Consider the following 15,440-nt stretch of genomic DNA (forward strand, 5'->3'; position numbering starts at 1 on the left):
CACCTTTAAATGTACCAAGATCTCGTGAAAAAGACTGTCACATGTTAGTAATTATTTTTCAAGCCAGGAACGGTCTAGTCAAATTTTCTTTGGCCCAGGTCATTAATTCATGGAGTCATAGAAGGCCCATTCTGAAAGAGTTTTTAGCTATTATTAGTCCAAATTTTCTCTTTTTACATACTAGAAAATTCAGGGCTTGGAGAGTTTAAGTGATCTGTCCAAAGCAAGAGGGGCAGGACTAGGCTTGGCCTCTATTCTGCTTTGTCATCTAATTTTTTTTTTTTTTTCATAAAGTTCATTGCAAAGATACCATAAAACCATAGAATCCAAGATGACTTTGAAGCATGTTTTTGAAGTTAAAGAGAAAGCTGAGGTCTTAAAGGTGAAAGGAACGAGTTTGGGATTCTCTTCCTCAGCCTGGCTAAGCGTTCGGTCCCCACCTGCTTCTCTCCCACAACCTCAGCTTCTCTGCCTAGCTCCGCCCCTTTCAGGTGGCACACCACTTCCTGGTTAGCCCGCCCGCCAGTCCGCCCGCCCTCCCGCTCTAAGCGGAACCAAAGTGCGTCGTCTCCGGGGTAGTCCGGATTTTTCTTGCTCAGACTCATCTCAGCGGTGACTCGGCAGCCGCGTCTAGCGTCATCAGTGACAGCCCCGATCCTTGCTACGCTTTGCGTCGCTCTGCCAGGAGCAGTCGCCTCCTCGTTGGCAAATAGTCCTCGGCGGGGTCCGAGTTCTTGGGTAATCCGAGGGGGGAGGCCCGAGGAGTTGCAGTCAGAGGGCGCAGGATTGACAAGGAGGGAGAGATAGGGACCGAAGTTATTGAGGTAGTGTGGGAAGTTAGTTAAAAACCCGCTTCCTCCTAAGAATCCCTCCGCCTGCAGTAGCGGTGGTGAGGCCGAGGGAGCCGCCATTTTGGATGTTCGGTTCCTGCTGCCACTGCTGCCGCCGCCCCCGAAGCTGCTGGTTTCATTCGAGGTTTCGGGCCGGTGAGTGTCACTCGCGGCGCTAAGAGCGTATTGTTTTTTTTACCCTGCCGCTGCCGCGGGCGTGTGGCCGGAAGCTTCCTGTCAGTCCCAGGGGTCCGGTCCCAGCCTGTGGGGGGTGAGAAGAGAGGACAGAGGTTGGGCCAGGAGGGGCCGGGAGCTCCAGGGGTTGCTCCGACTTCCTCAGGGCCGACCCCGAGGCCTCAGACCCGGAGGTTCCGCGCGCAGCAGCGTTCCTTGCTGTGGCGTTGCCGGGCCAGGGCAGGCCTCCTTGAACTCATTGACTTTCTCAGGCTGCGATCCTCCTCTGATAGCTTATTCAGGGAGCCCAGGAATTAGCGGGGCGGGCCCCACCCCCGCGTGTCCTCTCGCAGCCACGTATCAGCGTTCTTGTAGCTGGTGCTCAGGTCAGGTCTCGGAACTCTCGGCATTGCCACATGCTGAGTTAATCGCGGTCTGTCGGTGCTACGCCGTCCTCTCGGAGCCGGACCTCGGCTTCGCCTCCCTCTATCCTTTCCACTAACTTCTTCCCCAGTTTACCGCCTTAAAAAACAAAAACAAAACAAAACAAAAAAACCAACTCCCCTGCGACTACGCTGTTCACCCTTCTCTCAAACTCCTCGTCCTGCGGACGTCAGTTTCTACTGACTCTCCCGATCTTCCTGATTGCCTGAGAGTCAGGTTGGTTACGCTTCCCTGTGAGGTCTCGGGGAGGCGAGCCGTGGACCCGCTCGCTCCAGTGTACTTGGGCAGTAATGGTTTATAAAGCAGATTACATGGCTTTTGGGGGAAAGGAGCTGTCAAATGTTTTCTCTTCTGTGGATTTTCTTTCTGTACCGACCACTAAGCTTTTTCGTAAAACTAATTGACAGTTTTATATGTTCGGCGTGTATCCCTGAGTATGGAAGTTGTGAAGAATATTAATCTCACGTAAATAGTAACTTTTTTGGGTTACTGTAGGGATTAGTTAATAGACGAGAGGACTGAGTAATTTCTTAGTTGTCTTAATTTTCAGATGTTTGTACAGTAATGGTCTTGGTTGACCGATTCTAAAAAATACACGTTTTGACGTCATGTATTGGTTTTTCGTGGGGTGGTTACATTTCAAGTAATTCATTTCCACTATTCTCCATAGTACTTGTCAGATTATATGCACCTTAACTTTTGGTTTGGAAAATATAACTCCTCAAGGTACCCATAATCCCATCACTTTTATTGTGTTCTTAAAGTATGTTTGCAGTCTAGCATGGTTGAATAAAAAGCATTTCACAATAATCGACTGATTATTTCCTACATTTCAGGTTAGGTGACTGTGATTGAATCACCTGTATTTCATCTCAGCCTGAATTTTTACCGCTTATTAGAGATCACAGTGAAGTGACTATTGCAATTTAAATTTGTAACGAACACTGAGTCAAATCTTCTAATAATTTTCATTATTCTTATAAAGTGAGAGTATAGATAATCCCTTTACAGGTCATATGATGTCTCGGTAGGCGGAATATTTTCAGCATAAATATTTCGTGTTTTTGGTATCTGTTTAAGCGAGCCTTCAAATATGTATATTATTATTAGATACTAGTATTGCCAGTGTATTAACTCTGAAACTGCAGTTTTCCCTTTTGCTTTAAAAGAACCGTCAAATCCTGAGTTCTTATGGACTACTCACTCATTTACTATTTCCTTCTAGTACTAATGAAATGTTCTGAATAACACTTTTCAAACAAGGTATTGTAAGAGCTGTCAGGTGGTTGTTTAACTCGGTTCATGTTATAGAATAATGTACTAGTATTTAAAAGCCATTCGTAGGTACTTTGAAGTTTACTTTGAGAAAGTATCTTTTTGCCTTAACAAATTAATAGCAAAGTTCTGTTTAGCTCATGTGGATGTCTAACTTTGTCTAAACTTGTTGGGAATTGCATGTACAATTAAAATTAGTGTTCAGGAGACTTCCATTCATTTTCTTTTGGGAGCAGTTACTTGTTCTTGATCCTATCTGCTTTACTCACAGCAATTGTGCATATGATGGTGAATTTCAAAGTGAAACTGTAAAGTACACAATTGCCAGTGATGCCTTGGTGATATTTCATTGGAGTGTTAATTTTTTTTTTTTTTACTTGTTGATAGACTTTATTTTATTTATTCATATGCAGTGCTGAGAATCGAACCCAGTGCTTCACACATGCCAGACAGGTGTGCAGCTGCTGAGGCCAGCCCCAGCCCATTAATTTTTAAAAAGAAGTTTTCAAAGTCAGTGATGGGCAAACAAAACCAAACCCCAAGTTTAATGAATCATAAAAACTATGCAATTTTAACAAGTTGAATGTTTTCAAGGGATATGTTTATTTGTACCTGGGATTGAACTCAGTGGCACTCGATCATTGAATCACATCCCTAGCCCTATTTTGTATTTTATTTAGAGATAGGGTCTTATGAGTTGGTTAGAGGCTCACTTTTGCTGAGGCTGGCTTTGAACCTGTGATACTCTTCCCTCAGCCTCCTGAGCTGCTGGGATTACAGGTTACTGCACCTGGCTCAAAGGATTTTTATTATTATTATTTTTAAATATATATATTTTTAGTTGTTGATGGACTTTTATTTATTTATATGTGGTGCTGAGAATCGAACCCAGTGCCTCACACATGTTAGGCAAGTTCTGTACCACTGAGCTATGACCCCAGCCCCTCAAAGGATTATTTTTAATTAAGAAAATTGACTTGGGAGTCCACATATCAAAATGGATTGTCCCAATGCTTAATCCCTTTATTTGCATATGATGGTGATGTTTAAAATTTGTGTATACAGCAGGATTTAATATCAAAACTTTACAACTCTTTTCTTTAGATTTAGCTTAGAAAAATCTAAAAATATTAGCTTTCCTCAGATATCAGAAACTTGTTTAGCTGTTTTAGGTGTTTGTAATTTAATCTTTCACTGCTTTATGAATTTTCAGCTCTTGATTTTGGTTTTCTTTCATCTCATTCATTTTCTTTTGCAGGATAATATTTATAAAGTAGCAAGGAATTTTAAAATCAAGGGAAAATATTGATTTATATAATCTCATGTTTCATGGTTTATAAGTTTTGAAAATCATTATCTTTTAAAAAAATGTATTAGAATTTTTCCAGGTGTCTTTTTGTGTATAAATTTTATTTGACTGAAGTCAGGAAAGGGAAAAGAGCCTTCATTTCTACTTTGAAAATGTGAATTTATTTTCTTCACTGAAGGAGTAACACAAAACACTTAATTTGGCATGAGTTCTGGTTACTAGAACAAACCTGTCAAAGTTTGAAGGGTCCATAAGTGGGTGTTGGGGGAATCAGCTCACAAACTTGTTGAGTCAACATTAGCTAACACTGTAGTATAAAAGGGCAAGGTTTAGGTTAAGATGATTGAAATGAAAAATGCTTTTTCATTAAGTACTTGGAAGTTTTGCCTTTGTTTTTTAATTCAGACCATTGGATAAATAAAATTAGTGTTATAAATGTTAATGAAAAATAGAAAGGAAAAATCATAGTGTTTTATTTATTTATTTATTTATTTTTTATCATAAATCATAATTTATTTAGATGTCTATTCCCCTATTGCTAGGTGGTTAGGCTGATTCCAAGACTTTGCCCTACCCTCAATGCCACTATGATTATTGCGACCATGTTGCCTTGGGAGTTTATATCCGGAAAAATCATAGTGTTTTAAAAGACGAAGAAAATATATGTGATCCTTGTACTCTGAATAATTAAAGATATCTTAAAGACAAGTAGTTTTTACCCCTTTTCTTTATTGTTAATGGCACAGTAGTCTCCATGCAACGTGCTAGGCGTTTGCTTTGCTTTGTTATATCTTTTTGTACTCCTGTAGTACTGGGCATCAGTACTGTCCTCAGGCTTTTCAGCTAGTCAGGTTTCAAGGTTAATGTTGTGGATTTCTGGGATAAGCAAATTTGAGAAAGATGTGATGCTGAGATCTTTGGAACTATGAAATCACTTTTTGCCCTCTTCTTTATACAATGTTTGTATATAATGAATGTATTATATACATTAATTGGTTATAAGAGCTAATTTTTGTAAATGATTATACAACTGTACAACAAACAAAACTTCATTAGTGCTTTTACAACTCAGGTTAGTGAAGCTATTTCCTAAATCTCACTTGAGAAATTGTGCAGTTTCAAGAGGAAGAAAAGAAAGAGAAGCTATTTTTTAAATTACTTTAAAAAAATCTATATGAAAGATTTGATTCCTTCCTACATGTTTAAAAATATTTATTTATTTTTTAGTTGTAGTTGCACACATTATCTTTATTTATACGTGGCGCTGAGGATCGAACCCAGGGCCTCACACAAGCTAGGCGAGCACTCTACCACCGAGCCACAACTCCAGCCCCCCCTTCCTACATTTTGAAAAATTTTAAAACATAGTTGTTTTAAAATATGATAAAAATACTGGTTTAAGATGATTGGTTGGGGGAAAACTAACTGAAAATAATTAGGTACACTGTGTAGAGTTAATTGAATCTTTGTAAATATTAAGTTTTGATATGGTTGTTGAAGGGAAAGAACTTTATTGTAAGAATTATTTTTTTCTAGTAGTACCCAATATATGTGATTTTTAAGTGCATATTTTGCTGAGCATGGGGGTGCATACACGTAATTTCAGTGACTCTGAAGGCTGAAGCAATCTCATTCCAGTTCAGCAACGTAGTGAGACCCTCTCTCAAAATACAAAGGGGCAGGGATGTGGCTTAGTGGTTAAGTGCTCCTTGGTTCAATCCCTGACAAGCCCCCACCCCTCCAAAAAAAAATGTATTTTTTTCCCCACTAGTGAGAGTTTGAGTTTTGAATTGTGCTTAGAAACCTCTTCTATGGTGAAAGCTTAATACGTGGTGGTGATTATTTAAGAAAGTAGAATGAGGAAGTAGCTTGCACTTTGATATTACTAACATTTGGTTATATTATTTTTATTTACACACACTGAACTTTTTGCTATTCCTTGATTATTCTTTCATTCTCATTGTTCATGTTCTGCCTATACCTGGAATGCTTATTTTTCTTTTCCTCTCTACCCTCTGGGTACAGGAGTGTAGTACTTTTTTCTCCAAGCAACCCTGGCAAAGGGGCGGAGCAGTTTTTGAGTACTATTTGAATTGTCTGTTCTTTTTTTTTTCCCCACCAGCCTCTAAAGAACTAGAACTGTCAAGTTTATGGTATTCCTATACATTGCATAGTGCCTTACACTTAGGGGTCACCTTGCAGAATAGATAAGTGAAAATAATGTGGAAAAATTGTTCAGGTACTCTGACAGATGGTAATTGGTCCATGGTAGAGTCTCAAGCAGTCAGGTTCCTGATTGAGTTATGAGAATCACTGCAGGTCATTTGCGAGTGGCTCGTAGAGTTGATGTCAGTTAAGTTTGTTTTTTGGTTTAGAAAATATTTCTTTTTTTGGGTGGGGGGTACTGGGGATTGAACTCAGGGGCATTTGACCACTGAGCCACATCCCCAGCCCTATTTTATTTAAGGGTCTCACTAAGTTGCTTAGTGCCTCACTTTTGCTAATGATATATATATATATAATTTTAGTTTTTGGTGAACACACATCTTTATTTTATTTTTTATGTGGTGCTGAGGATCAAACCCACGGTCTTGCACATGTAGGCGAGCGCTCTATCGCTGAGCCACAACCTCAGCCCCAATAGTGCTGGTTTTGAACCTGTGATACTCCTGCCTCAACCTCCTGAGCCACTGAGATTACAGGCATGCGCCACTGCGCCTGGTTTATCTTCTTAGTTTTGAAAATTTTAGGGTATAAATAGATATTAATCTTTTCTATTTGTGATTCGCTCAGTGAAAGCTTCAGGTGGCTTACAAGAAATCTGTTTTTTCCATTATCTTTGAATATATATTATGTAATTCATTATGCTGAGGAAACTAATAATAAGTTGGGAACTTACAACTTTTTCCATACAATGGTACTTGATTGATTTGTTACTGAGTCCCCTTCTTACGTTTGAATAATTTATTTTTATCATTCTGATATTTAAAAAATTTTTTAAATTCATCTTTTGTTTATTTTTTGGTACCAGGGATTTAACCCAGGGGCACTTAACCAGGGAACCACATCCCTAACCCTTTTTTATGTTTAATTTAAAGATAGGGTCTCATCGAGTTGCTTAGGGCCTTGCTAAATTGCCAAAGCTGGCTTTGTACTTGTGATCTTCCTGCTTCAGTCTCCTGAGCTGCTGAGATTCACAGGTGTGTGCCACTGTGTCAGCCTTCATTTTTTAAATCTATAAAATAATATAATAATTGTAATTGTTCATTGTAATAAGTAAAAAAAAAACACCTGAAGATTTTATTAATTTCCTTCAATCATTTTCATTATTGCTCTTAAACCAATTTACCCAGATTATGGGCATCCTTCAGTGTTTCCATGATATATTGCTGTATATTCTGTACTAATATAAATGTGTGTATATAGGAGTTCTTTTTTACAAAAGAGATCAAATTATATTACTGTATACTAAACCTTTCTTGATGTGTTATGGTCAGTAAATATAATTCTACTTTTTTTTTTTTTTAGAGAATTTTTTAATATTTATTTTTTAGTTTTCGGCGGACACAACATCTTTGTTTGTATGTGGTGCTGAGGATCTAACCCGGGCCGAACACATGCCAGGCGAGCGCGCTACCGCTTGAGCCACATCCCCAGTCCCAGATATGTTAAACTTTCCTAATATGATTTATAGCATGGATGTACCATAACTTGTTCAACTATTTTCCTGTGGACATTTAGATTGTTTGCAGATTTATGTCACTGTACATAGTGCTTCAATAAATATACTCATGCATGTTACCTTATTTGCTGATACTTTCATTTCTACAGACTAGAATCTACAAAGTGGGATTTCAGGATTAACAGAAATATATTTTAAATGTATTATTTTCAGATGATTCTTGAAATAGATTGTCATAATTTCCACCTTCACTAGCAGTGTGTTCTCTGTATCATCGCACCACTACATGTAAATATTTGATTTAATTTTTACTAGTCTGCTAGATGACAAATGTTGCTTCAGTTTTGTCTTTTTTTTAAAAAAAAAATTTGTAATTGTAGATGCACAGAATGCTTTTATTTTATTTGTTTATGTTTATGCGGTGCTGAGGAGTGAACTCAGTGTCTCACATAAGCTAGGCAAGCGCTCTACCACTGAGCTACAGCCCCAGCCCCTCAGTTTTGTCTTAATTTCAGTTTTACTGGGGCTAGCCTCTTTTGATATGCTTATTGGCTATTTGGATTTTCTTTATTGAGAATTGTCTGTTCAGGTCCTTGGTTCATTTCTTTTTGAAGTTATTTCTGTCTTTTTTTGTGGAGGGTACTGGGGGTTAAACCCAGGGGCCCTTAACCACTGAACTGTATCCCCAGGCCTTTTTATTTAATTTGAGACAAGGTCTTCCTCTCAAATTAAATAAAAAGGCTCTCCTTGAGCTTCTATTTGTGATTCGCTTGAGCTTGCAGTCCTCCTGGCTCAGTCTCCCCATTGCATGCTCCACTACCACTGTCTTTTTTTTCCTTTTATCTCTTTGGAGCACCTTATGGAATATTGTCATATGGCACATGTATTGTCTTTTTAAATTTGTTCTAATTAGTTATATATTAAAGTAGAATGCATTTTGACCCATCATACAAAAATGGAGTATTGCCGGGATTCAGTTCTCGCGACTAAAAGGCTCAGGGGTTACTCAGTTGAACTGGGCTAACTGGGCTAACTGGGCTGCACAAAATAACCACACAAGAGACACAAATACCTTTTTCTTTGGGGTTGCTGTGATGGCTCCTCTGACCTTAAGGGTCCGCAGGAAGAGAGAGAGTGAGAGCATGCACTGACCCCTTTTATTGAGGAGAAACTATTCAAATGAGGCAAGGGGTCAGGTTTCAGGGGGCTGAGTCTATCTTCATGATGTCCACTGTCAGCAGGTTGACACCTAAGGCACAGTAAGAGTAGGGGACAAACAAAAGGCACTTCCATGGAAGATTCTATCCTAAACAGGGCAAGGGGTTATATTACAAAGGAACAGGTGAGCATAGCTTCACCCATGGGGCTGTAACAAGACACACCCATGCATGAGACACCTACCCTCGAACCCAAGAAGGGTGGGGAAAGCTCTGCCACATTTCTGTGACTGAGCGCCTCAGCACCCAGCCGGGGAGTGTGACCCAGTCATGTGCAAGGTTGGTCTCCCACAGAGTATAACTGTATTGTCTTTCATTTTTCTTTTGATCTTGTGTTAGATGTTTTAAAGTAGTCATATATACCCCTCTTTTCCTTTATGACTTCTGAAACCATGCTACTTAGGAGAGTCTCTTCCATACCAAGAATATACAAATGTTGCCTTAAATATTCTTTTTAACCATGGGGTTTAAAAAAATAAACAGTATATTTATTCATCAGGAGTTTACATTTACATGGTATGAGGCAAGGAGTCTCTTACATGATTTAGCTTTATATAGACAGGCTGCTAGGCCAAGACTAAACAAACCATTCTCCTCAGTGAATTAAATGCCACTTGTTATATGCTGTGTTTCCATGTATGTTTGTTCTTTTTAGTTGTTTTGTTTTTCTCATCCTGTACCCTTGTTTTATTGTTTTAAAATAATTTAAAAATTATTATTTATTTGTTTATTTATTTTTATGGTGTTGGGGATGGAACCAGGGTCTCTTGCATGTGAGGCAAATGCACTACCACTGAGCAACATCCCCAGTCCTTGTTATTTTTTTTTAATATTTATTTATTTTTTAGGTGTAGATGGACACAACACAATGCCTTTATTTTTAATGTGGTGCTGAGGATTGAACCTGGGTCCTGCCTGTGCTAGGCGAGCACTCTACCGCTGAGCCACAATCTCAGCCCCCCAGTCCTTGTTTTTTTTTAAAATATTTATTTATTTATTTATTTATTAGTTTTCCGCAGACACAACATCTTTGTTCGTATGTGGTGCTGAGGATCGAACCCGGGCCACACGCATGCCAGGCGATCGTGCTACCGCTTGAGCCACATCCCCAGCCCCACCCAGTCCTTGTTTTGATATAATAAATTTGTAGAAAGTTACTTTTTGTTAAGAAAAGCTTCTATCAGGCTAGGCGCTGTGGGCTCATCTGTAATCTCAGCATTTTGGGAGGCTAAAGCTGGAGAATTATAAACTCAAGGCTAGTTTGGGCAGCTTAGTGAGACCCTATCTCAAAATAAAAAGGGGTGGGGATGTAGCTGAGTGTAGAGAACCTGTGGGTTCAGTACTGAAAAAAACCAACCAACCAAATACCCCCCCCCAAAAAAAAAAAACTATAACTGTAGTTTTTCATTTTTGACTATTCTTAAGTATTCATTCTTGTATATATATTGATTGAAAATAATGTTTTTGAGTTCTGAAAATCTCAAAGCTTACTGCTTGTGATTATGCTGTATTTATACATTAATTTTTGGAGGTTAACGAAGATAATTTTTCTTTTTAAAAGACTTTCAATACATGTTTTATATATTTCATAATTTTTTTTGTATAATTCCTTCTTACTAAATTTTTCTAGGTATTTTATTTTGACAACTGTTGTTAATATAACTTTCCCCTTTATTTCTAATTAGTTAATATCAGAAACGTGATTTTTTTCTTTTTGGTTGGGTGTGCTAGATAAGTACTGTCACTGAGTGACATCTTAATTCTAAAAATGAGTATTATACTGTTCTTGTTTTCTGTGGACAACCTTTCCCCAACCCCTGTGTATCCAGAATTAACAGATTTTAGAAAGTCTTTTGAGATGAATGACATTGTTTCATAGTTTATGATTTTGCTTTAATTCTTATGGTTTTTGATAGTTTGTTTGAATTTTTAAAGCAAGTTTTATTACGTAAGTTATGTGTTCATTACTTGAAAGATGTCAGAAAATATGGAGAGTTTTAAAAGGCATTTGAGTTCTGAAAATCAACTATAATGCACCAATAAACACAGATAACCCTCCACGTTTACTAGACCTTTTGGCTCTTTACAAAACTTAAATTTTTTGAGAAGTTGATGGCACTTCTTAAGTTTAGGACATCTTTTGTTATAACATTAGGGTTGGAAGAGTGAAAAATTTCTTTCTTAATGTCAAATTAGATGTTTATCTTGTTTGCTTATCATTTTCTTGGCTTTATTGCTTTTTATGCATCTTAAGACTATTGGATCATTCAGTAGCATGTTTGCATTTACATGTATCTTATTTTTTAAAAAATCTGTTTTGGTGAATTTTGTTGATGAATAATTAAACATGAAAGTAATTACTGTGGCAATTTAGGGAGAATTGAACTTAAGACCTCTTAGAGGAATGCCAGCTGGATGCCTAGAGATGTGTGGTTGGTGTCTCCGTGTGATCACATATCCTGAAGCCTATTCTATAGTCTTGAAAGTCCAGAAGTTCCATTTTAATAGTTAACTTAGGGATGTTTCAGACCACTGAAAACTTGCTGTTTTGTGGGTAAGAATAATAGTATTTTAAAAAATATTTATATTTTAGTTATTGGTGGACATAATATCTTTATTTTATTTTTATGTGGTGCTAAGGATTGAACCCAGTGTCTCACACATGGTAGGTCAGTGCTCTACCTCTGAGCCACAACCCCAGCCCCAGAATAATAATATTTTAATTCACAAGAGGGCTTCGTTTTTACTTGTGTCTGCTTTCCATAGCACACTGTTCCTTGTATGGAGGTGTTGGAAGTTGAGGTCCTGGAGATAGTGATGAATAATCAGAAAGTTGTACTGTGAACCTGAAGCTAAAGCATATAAAGTTGGTTGATCTTGAGTGTTTTATCATTCTAGACTATGGCTAAACCTGATGTAAGAACTATCCTTGTGGGCTGGGGATGTGGCTCAAGCGGTAACTCGCTCGCCTGGCATGCGCGGGGCGCTGGGTTCGATCCTCAGCACCACATAAAAATGAAATAAAGATGTTGTGTTCACTGAAACTTTAAAAAATAAATAAATAAAAAATTCTCTTTCTGTCTCTTTCTGAAAGAAAGAAAGAAAGAAAGAAAGAAAGAAAGAAAGAAAGAAAAGAAAGATCCTTGTGCCACAGTGGTACCTACCTCTCCAGTGACCAAAATATTTATTCCCAGATTTAGGCTGTTGTTCAAATAGTAGTATGCTAATATTGCTCTCCATCTTTCTTGCTCTGTAGACCATTTCCCTTCTGTTAACAAATTTCTTCATACTGAGGAAATGTGTGCATCTTCCTCATTCCCTACGCCACTCTTTGCGAACCCCAACCCCCACAAAGACAGTGAAGGGGGGGAAAAACTGTTAGTTTAATGATAACCATTATCTAAAAGCATGGTATTTTGTAAATTATAAATGTGTTAAAGCAAATTAGATATTCATGTGAATAAAAATCTGTTATAGGGGTTCTGTGTGGCTCATGATATAAAAATACAGGCCATGTGGAGACTGCAGGAAGGAATGCCGGTAACTTCTTTGAAGGATTCTGCCTACCATTAACTTAGGTTGTCTCTTGAATTTTCTCAGCCATCTTTATAAATCTATGACCGAATATTACAGAATATTGTCAGTGGCAAAAATTGAAGTTGAATTCCTTTAGTTGAGTCCTTTTTTCATCATTCTTTAGCAAAAAGATGCTTTTAATGTTGAAATTACTTTTTGAATTTGTTTTTGAATTTAGAACTCAAATGCTTTTAGGTTTAGAGGTGACCTCACAGCACTAGGAACCCTTTTTTTGGTTTTGTGTTCATGGCTGTTGGCTGTCAGGAGCTCAGAGCTCAGAGCATGTAGAGTTCTGAATTAGACAGTTATCTGGGCCAGGTACAATAGAGCACTGGGGTGAGTCTTGTCTGATTTTTGCCATAGCTGTTGGTGAGTAGCCAGTACAGCTTTACTTGATTTTCTTTAGTTAGGACTCTTTTAGCATTTTGGATTAATAAATACAGTATTTATTGAGTTTCTGCTTTTATAGGTAAGGAGGATACCAGAATAAAAAGACAAGGATCTATACTTGGGGAACTTATATGAGTGAGAAAATGAGTATTTCAAAGAAAAAAGGCAGTCATGGCCTAAGAATAGTATTGCTCTAATAAGGGATATCTTTATTAAAATGTTTGTATGAGGAATCTAACCAAGTGATACTTAATCACTGAGCCACATCCCAACCTTTTTTAAATATTTATTTTGAGACAGGGTCTTGCTAAATTGCTTGGGGCCTCGCTAAGTTGCTGAGGCTGGCTTTGAACATCTCCCTCAGCCTCCTGAGTCACTGGGATTACAAACATGCTCCGTTGTGCAAAATCTTTATCCTAAAGGTATTTATATAGATTTAAATTTTTTTTTTTGTTTAGTTGTAGATGGATATAGTATCTTTCTTTATTTATATGTGGTGCTGAGGATTGAACCAGTGCCTCACAGGTGCAAGGCAAGCGCTCTACCACTGAGCCATAACCCCAGCCCCTTGTATAGATTTTGGAAAATAGCCATACCTTCCATTTTGAGTATAAATTTAGGAGAATTTAAATATATGCAATGAGAGTTTTTCTACTTTTTAATTTTTTCTTAGTATTTGTAATTCTGATTACTATTTCAGTATTTAAAGTAATTTCATTTAGTTTAAGCACTAAAACCTAATTAAAAATTTTTTTTGTAGTTGTAGATTAACAGAATGCCTTTATTTTATTTATTTTTATGTGGTGCTAAGGATCAAACCCAGTGCCTCACACATGCTAGACAAGTGCTCTGCCACTGAGCTACAGTCCCAGCCCAAAACAATTTTATTTAACTATTTTGCATAGAAATTTTTCTAAAATGAATTTTTTTTTGGGGGGGCACTAGGGATTGAACCCAGGGACACCACTGAGCTACATCCCAGGCCTACTTTATTTAAAAAAAATATTTATTTAGATGCAGGGCCTTGCTAAATTGCATAGGGCCTTGCTAAGTTGAGGCTGGCTTTGAACTTGCTGTCCTCCTGCTTCAGTCTCCCACGTTGCCGGGATTATAGGCATGGGCCACTGTGCCTGGCCTATAAATCAGTGTGAAACTGAATTTTACACTTTCTTTTTCCCTTTGTAGTTTCTTTTATTTTTTCTGGTACTGGGAATTGAACCCAGAGGTACTTTACCCCAGAGCCACATCTCCAGCCCTTTAATTTATTATTCTGAGACAGGGTCTTTGAGTTGCTTAGGGCTTTGCTAAATTGCCCAGGCTGGTCTCAAATTGTTATCCACCTGCTGCAGCCTCCCAAGTCACTAGGATTACAAGTGTGCTCACTGTGCCGAGCAATTTCATCATTGTTTATCATATAACCATTAATGAAAGTTGAAATAAGTTTATCTATAATCTTTTTGGCTTAACAAATCAGATTTTTTAATCTTTCTATGTTTCGTTTTTGTCCTTATTCTGAGTATTTTTACTTTTTATTATTTGTTTTTAGAAATAAGACAGGATTACTATTGTTATAAATATTGTTATTATTATGGTTCTGGGGATTGAATGCAGGACCTGACATATGCTAGGCCAGTGTTCTGTCTCTCAGCTGCATCAATACTTTTTTAAAAAAACTTAATTTTGTTTTGATAAGATTTTATTATGTAGCTGAGGAGTCTTGAACTTGTGATCCTTCTGTATTGGCCTCCTGAGTAACTTGGGATTATAGGTGTACATCACTGCATCTGGCAAAAATATTTTTGATAAAGTGTACAAGCCATAATAAAAAATATGGATCAGTTAGACATTGACCATTGAAATACTAAATGTAAATGTTTAGATATAAATGGAGAAATTAACAGAAACACATGACATCTTTCTTAGTCTTTTGGTCATGTAGTTAAATTGTCAAGGCATAAAATATTTGAACTACACTCTTTTTTTTTTTTTTGATACTGGCGATTAAACCTGGGGTACTACCAAGCTACGTTTCTACCTATTTATTTATTTTGAGGCAGGGTCACAATGAGTTGCTTAGGGCCTCACTGAGTTGCTGAGACTGTCCTTGAACTTGCAGTCCTCCTGTTTAGCCTCGTGAGCTTCTGGGATTACAGATGTTGACCACTGTGCCTGGCTTGAATTACACAATTTGTATAAATTGATTACCGTAGATACAATTATGTATTTGGGTTTTCCTCCTCTGCATTAAATATTAACTGTTAATTGTATTTTAACAATTTCTTTTCTTTTTTTTTTTTAAAGAGAGTGATAGAGACAGAGAGAGTGAGAGAGAGAATTTTTTAATATTTATTTTTTAGTTTTTGGTGGACACAACATCTTTGTATGTGGTGCTGAGGATCGAACCCGGGCTGCACGCATGCCAGGCGAGCGTGCTACCACTTGAGCCACATCCCCAGCCCCTTAACAATTTCTTGATGAATTGAAGTCTTAATTCTAACAACTACATTATGGTTCTCTTTGTGATTTATTGGTGCTCTTCGAAC

The 15,440-nt window shown here is 37.6% G+C and overlaps 1 protein-coding gene across 1 annotated transcript in view; it reads left to right on the forward strand.

Annotated features, from left to right (window-relative positions):
• The first annotated feature begins 627 nt into the window (after window positions 1–627).
• The window catches only part of Ap1g1 (adaptor related protein complex 1 subunit gamma 1), a 79,248-nt gene continuing 64,435 nt past the window's right edge, over window positions 628–15,440 (forward strand). The window contains exon 1 of the mRNA XM_046434495.2: window positions 628–986. The gene's annotated coding sequence lies outside the window, so the exon portion shown is untranslated. The remainder of the gene's footprint in view (window positions 987–15,440) is intronic.

Source organism: Marmota monax, unplaced genomic scaffold, assembly GCF_021218885.2.
Source record: "Marmota monax isolate L192 unplaced genomic scaffold, Marmota_monax_Labrador192_F-V1.1 WCK01_AAM20220418_F8-fsc00024, whole genome shotgun sequence".
Taxonomy (NCBI): Eukaryota; Metazoa; Chordata; class Mammalia; order Rodentia; family Sciuridae; genus Marmota; species Marmota monax.